This window comes from Vigna umbellata, chromosome 4 (genome assembly GCF_029865625.1).
Source record: "Vigna umbellata cultivar VRB3 chromosome 4, Vumbellata_1.0, whole genome shotgun sequence".
In the NCBI taxonomy this organism is placed as follows: domain Eukaryota; kingdom Viridiplantae; phylum Streptophyta; class Magnoliopsida; order Fabales; family Fabaceae; genus Vigna; species Vigna umbellata.
Genome location: NC_142168.1, coordinates 1345038 through 1355311, shown reverse-complemented (window position 1 = coordinate 1355311; position 10274 = coordinate 1345038). Strand labels below are relative to the sequence as shown.

The 10274-nt window shown below is 30.6% G+C and overlaps 1 long non-coding RNA gene and 2 other non-coding genes across 3 annotated transcripts; 2 read left to right on the top strand and 1 right to left on the bottom strand.

Moving 5' to 3' along the window:
* The first annotated feature begins 834 nt into the window (after positions 1-834).
* On the top strand, positions 835-1738 carry LOC148198914 (uncharacterized). Its single transcript, XR_015786360.1, has 2 exons — positions 835-929; positions 1374-1738. It is a non-coding gene; the product is annotated as an uncharacterized LOC148198914 (long non-coding RNA).
* Positions 1739-7169: 5431 nt separating this feature from the next.
* Positions 7170-7251, top strand: TRNAS-GCU (transfer RNA serine (anticodon GCU)). The gene has a single exon. It is a non-coding gene; the product is annotated as a tRNA-Ser (tRNA).
* A 46-nt stretch (positions 7252-7297) lies between these two features.
* On the bottom strand, positions 7298-7369 carry TRNAD-GUC (transfer RNA aspartic acid (anticodon GUC)). Its single transcript has one exon. It is a non-coding gene; the product is annotated as a tRNA-Asp (tRNA).
* Between the last annotated feature and the right edge of the window lie 2905 nt (positions 7370-10274).

The following is a 10274-nucleotide window of genomic DNA, read 5'->3' as shown; positions in this document are numbered from 1 at the left end:
ATGATTGTGTATTAATTTAAACAAATCAGCAAGATCCATGATCAAGAACATACCCAAGGCTTGAGGGGTAAACACATGTGGATGCTGAAGCTGCAGATCAAAGAGGTAGAGACAACAACAAACAAAGAAGAATTAGAAGAAAGGGAATTTTGTCAAGAAAGTCCAAATAGAGATCAATGATTCGTTAAGAATCAATAATCGCACCATTAACTTTCTCTCTTGTTCTCTTTCTCTACTGACCTCTTCTCCATTCTCTCCTTGCGGAGGGTTTTTCGTGACAGCATGGAGGAAGGCGGTGCTTGAGGCAGGGCCGGTGATGACGGTGAAAAGGTTGAAGGATGTGACGATTTCTGAGAAGGAGTTTAAGGAGAAGATTGAGAAAGAGGGAGGGAGAGGATTGGAAAAAAGCTGGGAAAAGTTGATTCGTGTCAGAAAAAAGAAAATGACTTGGTATTACCGTTAGCCACCTCAGTGGATTTTTAACGCCGTTGGTTTTGGAGGACAAAAAATTATAGTTTCTTTAAGGAGAAGATCAAAGTGTACCTTACTTTAAAAGAGAGACTAAAAACAAATTCGCTTGATAGTTTAGAAACTAAAAACATATTTAACCTTTATAAATATTATATCGATATTACACATAAGACAGTCAAATTGATAGACACTATATTATTAGCACCAACTAATTCTCTTACAATATAGTTGATCTGTACAAGGTATGTAAATTATATTTGTAAAAGAATGATAAATATTTGAAGATCAAAGGGAAGAAAGTCAAAAGTTGGGAACTTTTAAAGAAGGGCAGGGAAGGGGAACAAGAGGGACAGAGGTTGCTTGCGCAAATGTAGGTAATTTGGTCTTGGGTGTCGAGCATCATCTGAAAAGAAAAGAAACGAAAAAAGAAAGAAAAGAAATGAAAAGAAAAAGGAATGGTAAAGTGAAGAAGAAGTGATTCGGGATGAGAGAATGTGGTTGTTAAGCCGAACCAAGCAGATTTATCTCATGTCTAAAACTCTGCGCCCACACACGCACCCACCATTCATTTTTCCCTTGTTTTCTTCTATACTTTCTTCGTTTTCATGGGGTCCTGTAATTTTTTATGGACAAAATTGCACTCGCTGCTAACAGCTACACATTCAATTCTCAACACTACTTTCATTTTCAAACATACACATTTCTTAGCCTTCATGCAACCTTTTCTCTTTGTTCTCTTTTTCTTTTTATTTCTTCCCAAAATATTCATCCCCACCCACTATTTGGTCCCTTCACACTTCTGTCTTCAAACACTGCTATAAAGTTTTAGTTTTTTTCTTCTTTACCTGCCCCATATATATATATTTATTGATCTGATGATTCCATTATGATTGTGGTGGCAGCTGCTGAAGCTGAGAGAGGTGAATATGGTGAGGATTGTAGCTGTCAGAGCCTACTGGATCGAAGAATACAGTCTTTTTCTGCAGAATCTTCCTCAGGCAAATGTGCATTCTTAGCTGATGTGGATGTGAAGTTTTGTTCTTTTCATCTTCTGCTTTGAGTTTTGATTTCTGATGCTGCCGATCGTGATATTGGCAAGACGGCTCAATCTGTTAGCTTACTCTCTTGTTTCCTTTTTCTCTTTGTTCTTGGACCAATGTTAATATGCAAGAAGAACTGGAGATTAACTTATTCTTCCCATACTTTTCATTTATTGTTATGATCTCAGGTTTTTGGTAATTTTCAGCATTGATTTCTGCATCTTCAATTGGGTTTCTGGTATAATTCTAATGTTTTATATTTGTAAAAGGCTAATAGTAGAGTGTATACTTCTGAAATCACTGCATATGAATTTTTTGAGCTTAAAAAATAAATATATGATGTTTATTTTATAAGTTATTCAACTTTTTTATTTTATTTTTATTCTATATAAAATTCAGAAAAAGTATATATTTGATGACACTGTTGAGAGAAATTTTACCATGTAAACTCTGCGATGGAAAGGAAAAAATTGGGAAGAAGACGTTTTTTTATTTCAACGTTGGGTTTCTACATTGTAACAGCCAATCCTGTAGCTTTTGGGTAAGTGATCTTTGAATTTTGGGGGACAATAAATGCAGACACTGTTTTGTTTTATTACCGTTTCAAAACTATGTCAGTCTTTTGTTTCTGTCTCTTTTACACTATTTTGTCATTTCTCTTGGGAAATGAGCTTGTCAAAAACGGTGACTCGTGTCACGTTTGTCTCAAATTACTGACAAGTTTTACCACTAAAATAATTTGTTTTGTCATTAATGTACAATTTATTGTTTCTTAATCTGTTTTTACATTACATTTACCTTAGTATTTAGTGAATGAGTTAATTATATAACTATAATTAATATATATATATATATATATATATATATATATATATATATATATATATATCCAAAGAGTATAATTAACTAGTTAAAGATTACTTATACTAGTTAACACTAGTTTTTGGTTACAAGTTTAATTATTGGTAATAGTTAAAAAGCCTAAATTTGATTTGTTTATTATTTTTTTTTATTTTAGTAGAGATGTAAATTTGGTATATTACATATTGTTATCTACTTACATGAGACCCACATAACTAAAAGACCTCTATTAAAAAAAAGTTTACATAATTAAAATCTAAAAAAATCTTATATGAATTAGAACCGATTAATATAGATTTTTCTTACACATAAAAAATATTAATCTTTTTAAATATCTTCGACTTGAAACAACCCGTTTCAAACTTTGATATGAGAGATTAGTCTCGACCTTTGGTCAAAGCTATCCCATCTCAAACTTTGGTTAGGGATAACTCCTCTTAACCTTTGGTCCAAAAGACTCATCTTGACCTTTAGTCTAACACATTCCAACTTGAACTTTGACTCTGGACAACCAGTCTCAACTTTCAGCCTAAGTTAGTCAGTATTGAATTTTTGGTTCGGCCATACCCACCTCTACCTTCAACCTATAATAGATCGTCTCGACCTTCTGTTCAACCAACTCGTCTTAGTTTTCATCCTTGACCTACGCGTCACGACCTTTAGCATGGGACAACTCATTTCAACCTTAAGTATGAGTTATCTCCTCTTCGACTTAGCCCAGACCTACCCATCTTGGCCTTTGGCCTAGGATGACCTATCTTGACATTTGGCGTGAAACGACCCATCTCGATCTTTGACTCGAGACAACCCATATCAACTTTCAGTTCGAGATGACTCATCTCGATCTTCAGTCTTGGAAGGTCATCTCGACCTTTGGCCCAAGGCATTTCATTTAGACCTTTGGCTCGAGACGACTGTTTTATACCTTTGCATGAGACGACCAATCTAGACCTTTAGGCCGAGACAACCAGTCAAGACCTTCAAGCTAGATTCAATTGTCTTGAACTTCGACCCAAGTCACTCTGTCTCAACCTTCGACCTAATCCAACACATCTCAACCTTTGGTTCGGACAGGTCAGTCTTGATTTTCTAGCCATGATAGCCCATTTCTAATTTTGGTACAAAATGTCTTGTCTCGACCTTTAACCTTGTCGGCTAGTCTCGACCTTTGGACCTAAATGACTTTACTTTCGACCCATCACGTACTGTCTTGACCTTTTACCTAGAACAACATGTCTTGAACTTCGACCCAAACAGCTTGTCTCGACCTTCATCCTCAGCCAACTTGTCTTGGCTTTTAGAATAGTCTGTCTCAACCTTCGACCTAGGTGGCCCATGACGACCATCTCAACTTTCAATCCAAGATATCCTGTTTAGCACTTCGACCCGACCCATCAATCTCGACCTTTGGCTTAGGCCAACCCATCACAACTTCGATCTGAGCTAACCATTCTCGACCTTCGACTCAAGATGGATAATCTCAACCTTTGGCTCAGAAAGACTTGTCTCGACCATCAACCTGTGATGGCCTGTCTCGACCTTTTGTCCTAGACGACTCATCTTAACTAGGAATGGCAACGGGTTGGGTCAGGCACAAATAATGCCTACCCGCAACCCGACCCTCTACCAGCACGGATACCCGCTAAAAAAATACTCGCGGACACCCGCAAATATTTTAAGAAATATATTTTTATAAGTTATGAAAATAAATTTATATAAAATTACAAAAATATATAAAATATAAATTAAATTAAATTAAATTAAATGTAAATTAAAATTTAATTTTAATTAAATTTAACCTTATAAAATATAAATTAATGTTAATTTTAATTAAATTTAACTTATTAAAATATAAATTAAATTTTTATTTTTATTTTTTGTGGGTAACAGATATTTGCAGGTACGGATAGTATAACACCCACACCCGACCCGTTTATAAGCGAATATTAAAATACATGCTACCTGCAACCCACGGGTACTAAGTATCCGCGGTTACCAACTATCTGTCGCAGATTTTATCTGAAGATATCTGTGGCGCGCGAATTATTTTGACATTCGTAATCTTAACCTTCAACCCGAGTTGGTCCATCTCAACTTTTGGTTTGGAAAGACTTGTCTCAACCTTGGACATGAGGCGACTTATCTCTACCTTTGGTTTTAAATGACCTATATTTAATTTCAGCCTAAAATAATGGTTTAAACCCTTTAGTTGTCCCTATTTATGCGGGTTTTTCCAATTTTGATCCTCTTCTTATTAAAATCTCCAATTGAGTCCTTAAAAGTGCTAATTTGAATCAATGGAGCTCCTACCGTTAAATTTATATAACGGGGTTAAGTTTGTGCACATGTTAGAACGTTGACGTGGCCAGTTTTTGCCACATCACTCATACTACCTCAGAGTCATCTTTTCCAACAGCACAAACCTAATTTCCCTAGTGTCGTCGTCGTAAAGCCGCTGCGAAGCCTTCAGTCTCGCCTTCATCACCTTGCTACACCGCAACCGTGAAGCCATCGTGAGAATGCTAGTAGCGCCTTCGCTACACCGCCACCTTCTTCACGCATCCACCATCTCGTCGCGCCTCAATGTTGAAGGAGTTTAGTGGTCAACGACAAGAGTTAGATCCAAAGACAAAGGCAAAGTTAGATCTAAAGACAAAATAATAATCTTCGTTTTCTACCCTCACACCTCTTTACTTTCTTCCTCTTCTCATCTATGTTCGTGTCTGTACTTTTCAGTTCAAAACCAGACTCAAAGAGTTCAAAGACCTCAACTTTGGATTTGATCTGCAAAATCTGATGTATGTCCTTTATTGCTTTTCAAGATTTTCTGGTCTTTCTAGTCCCAGAAACTACCACAAGGACCACCACCACAACAACAAAATGAATATTCTTATGGTGGTTCTCATCATCAACAATCCAACCACAAAATCAATATCCATTCTTATCATTTCTCAGTCACTGCAACACTAAAATTGACATCTTTACCTTCTACCTTAATGCCCTTCAACTCCAAGGTATCATTTTTCGTTCACCTTTGGTTCCAATTTTTCAATCGATTCACGTTAAAGAGGGTATCTTTTTTTAAAATTAGCATTAGTTAGAGAAAATTAAAACAGAGAAGGATAATAGGTATGGTAGGAGATTTGGAACCAATGTGAGTGGATTAAAATACAAATTAAAAGAAAAAAGTTAATTGTTTTTGTTGAGAATGTCTTGAAGAAGAACAGTTCTGTGGGCTTTGATTTGAATGTTAAATGGGGTTACTGGGTTTGTTTAGGATAGAGAATTTATGGGCGGATCAGTTTGATTTGAATGTTAAATGGTTCTTCCAGTGCTTCTGACAATGCTTTTGGTGGCTCTTTTGATGTGGTGAACTTCATGGCCTCTGAGAATCCTCTTCAATCTAAAATGGGTGCCAGGAATTGCTCCAATCTCTTCAAGCAAAAGAGCTCCCCTACTGGATTTTTTTCCATTGAAAATGGTTTCTGTTGTTGGGGAAGATAATTTTTCTTCATTTACCCACATAAACATTAAATTATTACATTTTATCAAATTTCAGGTCTCACCATGCCACATTTCAACTCTCACAATGCCACGTCTTAAAAGATAGACACATCAACCTTCCACTTGTGCACAAACTTAACCCTATTAAGTAAATTTAACGACAGATGCTCAATTAATTCAAATTAACACTTTTAAAGACTCAATTGGGGATTTTAATAAAAAGGAGATCAAAATGAAAAAACCTTACATAAATAGGGACAACTAAAGAGTTTAAACCTAAAATAATTTCTCCATATTTAATCTCATCTTGTCTCTTGACTTTCAATCGGACTCATCTTAAGCTTTAGTTTCAAACCTCTCATCTCAACCTTCTCTTACTAGTCAATCTCAACTTTTAGAAATTGATTTTGAAAAAAAAAAAAAAAAATATATATATATATATATATATATATATATATATATATTTAAAAATGATATTTAAATAATATTATACTAGCGTGAAAAAATATACTTAAATTTAGTGCATCAATAATTTAACGTGTAAATGTAGTTCTCGTTTTTTATATCTACAATTATATTATTTTCTCATAATATTCAACATGTATTTTGAATGGACACTTAAGATTAATAATAAATAATAATCCACATCTTAAGATATTTGTTAACTTGAGAGCTGTGTAAATTACTCATAATTCCAATATCAAAACTTTAGGAGAAAAAAAGGAGAATATTGTTTCACGACTATTGTTTCATTTGTCATTTAGTTTTCAACCACAACCACATATATCATTTTGTTCTCTTTTTTGTTTTCTTTTGAGATCAAGGGATAAAGAATCATGCTCGAATGATATTGTGTTAAAAAAAATTGCAATGCAAAGTATTTTAGGATCATATAAGTCTTCTTCTCTAAAGTGAATTTGTCTTTAATTGAGATATGATTTAATATATATGAAATGAATGTTTATGTTAACATAATTTGTGATGTAATATTTAAAGTATTTTTTTAATACAAGTTCATTTTCATTATGGTTTTAATAATTTAACCCATAAAATTAATGTTTGATTTATCATGATTAATCGTGTGTAGTTACATTTTTTTTTTTCACCGGGTTGTACAATGAGGACAATCTCCGTTTCTGTCCTGTTTGATGATTAGATCACAATGTATTGAAATATAAATAATAATCAGGCAAGATTATAAGTAAAGAGGATGAATTATAATCCTAACCTGCAACCAAACTATAAACAACCTTCTTTCAAAAACAAAACTAAAAATAAAGTATGAATTGTAAAGTCGCTTTGGCCGAGTGGTTAAGGCGTGTGCCTGCTAAGTACATGGGATTTTCCCGCGAGAGTTCGAATCTCTCAGGCGACGTCGTTTTTATAATATTATTATAACTTTTTGGCTGTAAAAAATAAAACGCCGTTGCCGGGGATCGAACCCGGGTCACCCGCGTGACAGGCGGGAATACTCACCACTATACTACAACGACCATGTTATTGTTACTAACTAATTATTTTTTTTCTAATAAAATTTCACCGTGAAAATCTTCCATATCCGGTACAAATCAATACAAATTAAATTAAAGTTTGAATTAGTAAATATAAATTCGGATGAATTTCTATTTAAACTGTTAGTTAAATCTCTTAAATTCAATAATCATATTAAACTCAATTATTCATCAAAATAGAATTCCCAAAAAGATATCAACTGCTGTAATTTTTCCCAAATCAAAATTTTCTTGTCAATATTTTAATCATTAAGTGGAACCCAAATTCAATTTAATAAAAACAAAAAGCTAAATATACATGAAATCAACTTGATAAAACTTAAAAAAAAAAATTAATTCCAAAATATTTAAAGCCATCTTAGAAAAAAAAACTTGAAAAGACAACACATACAAGGATTTATCTTAATTATATGTTCTTCAATTTATTTATTTTTCAATCACACTTGACCTCAAGATTTTAATGATAAACTATCACTAATTATCAACACTAATATAACTTGTTGAATAATATGAAGGAGAAATATGGGAGGGATATTTATCAATTGATTATTCAATTACATAAATACATTTGATACTACCCTTTAATCCAAAACCCAAAATAATAAGTTTTGAGTTTTTTTTTTCACATTTATATTATTCAATTTACTGTTTTGAATCCAATAAAGTTTTGTTGAATCATGCACTCTGAATTATGATCATTTGTATAATATATCATGTTATTTTATTCTATTACTGCAGTTAGTGTCACATGTTTAGGTAATAGTTATGATAATAGAATTATGTTTACATGTGTTTATTTTATTTTGAGATAGTTATGCTTTTGAGAACTCATTATTACATCTATTATTTATTATTTTGAGAAAATTGTATTATTTTAAATGTTACATTATATGTCTTTTATTTTCTAGTTACTAAGTTACAAGGTGTAAAAAGTACGTGTATACGAGAACATTATTCATCTCTAACAATTATTCACTACTTTGTTACACTCTATAATTGCTCTCATTTCTTGATTTTTTATTGATTTTTATTAAAAAAATTGACCAACCTTTATGTATTGTAAATAATAGTCTATCAACATTAGATCTCCTTTTTTTTTTCTAGTACTTATAAGAATATCAAAACTATAATTAACTAATGCAACCATGTTAACAAAAGGATCATTGTTAGTAAAAATATTTTTCAGGAATTAGTATATTAATAGTGTTTCGCAAAACATTGTTCAATGGATTATAAAAAGTGTATAATCTGAGTAAAGATATTTAAACGTTTGGTTTTTCTGAAATGTGTGTATGAAAAAATTTTCAAATAAAATCAATAAAGCATAAATTTTAGTAATTCATTTTTTAATCCTTCTCTAAATTTTTTTAAAGAATTTCACTAATCTCTAAAAAAATTATATAAGTTTTACTTCTTTAGATTTACACGAAATGTTCTCATAATTTTTGGTTCATCTAGTCAACACGACTTCTGATTTATAATATTTTAACTAATATTTTAACTAATATATTAAGTGTAATAAATTTAATTGTTTATCTGATCTTTCTCTTAAATGTAATTTTATCATTTTGTAATTAAAATTATGTAAACTATTTAATTTAATATAATATGATAATTTATTGTTATAGATACTTATTTTTTTATAAAGAAAAAGATGAAACAAAAAATTTCATGATCCTTTATTAACGGGAGATATATGTTTATTTCAAATATCTATAACTATTATAAAGAGATACCTCTGTTGTGTACACATTTAGTATTTCTATTTAATTATTTTTAATGTAATTATTTAGAGTGTAGTGCACTGTTACCTTGTGGTGATGCTTGTTTAGGACGGTTAAAATAAAACAATTTCGTAAATTTGATTTTTTAATAATTGGTTAATCTCTCTATCACGTATGGTTAATAATTGGTTTAATAATTTTATTTTTATTAAATTCAAAAATTATTTAATAATAAAATAACTTAATTGATGTTCTTAATTATAATATTAATAAAATTAAAAATATGATAGTATTTATAATAAAATAATATTGTAGAATTTACACAAGTAATGAGGACTGATATTTGAAAAACAAAACATGTGGTGAATCATAAATAATGAAAATAATTTGAGTTATTATAAAAAAGTTGTCTGTGTTTTCACGAGCTATTAATGTGTCATAGATAAATTATATTACTTTTTGTTTTCGGTTTTTAAAATTTGAAAAATTATAGATGACGTCTTTTATACGAAATTAAATTTTTTATTGAAGATTATATATGCCTTTTTAACAAAATTAATATTTTTCTTTTCAAAATACATGTATATAAATGGATATTATATTTTTCTCATAATAAATACAAACAAAATTAACTTAATTAAATTACAATACTTTTACCAGTTAACACAATATTATATATATTTAAAAAATACGAAAATACTCATATGTTTTCACGGATAAGAATAAGGTTAAAATAATAATTTAGTTTATCTTTTCGTTTGATTCTTTTAAATAATTAACAAAAAAAATGTATATCACGTGGTTTTTCTATTTATTTTTTATTTTTTAAATTATTTTTTACTTTTGTTAATTTAAAAAAATTATATATTTCATTCTAAAATAGTGTCACATAGTAGCAATGTCATATGTTAATGTCGATGTCACATGTTAGTATCTTATATCTAATGCGATATCTATGTTCACTATTTTTGTTCAATTCAGTTTTAAATTTTTTTAGAGTGATCAATTTTGTCCATTTCCAAATTGAGAGCAAACTTAATTTTTATATAAATGTTATCCTAATTTTTAGGTTAAATTGTTTAATTGATTTTTAATTTAAATACTTTATGTGATTTTTAATTTCTTAAAATTTTAAACAAATGGTGTTAGTCCCATTTCTAAAA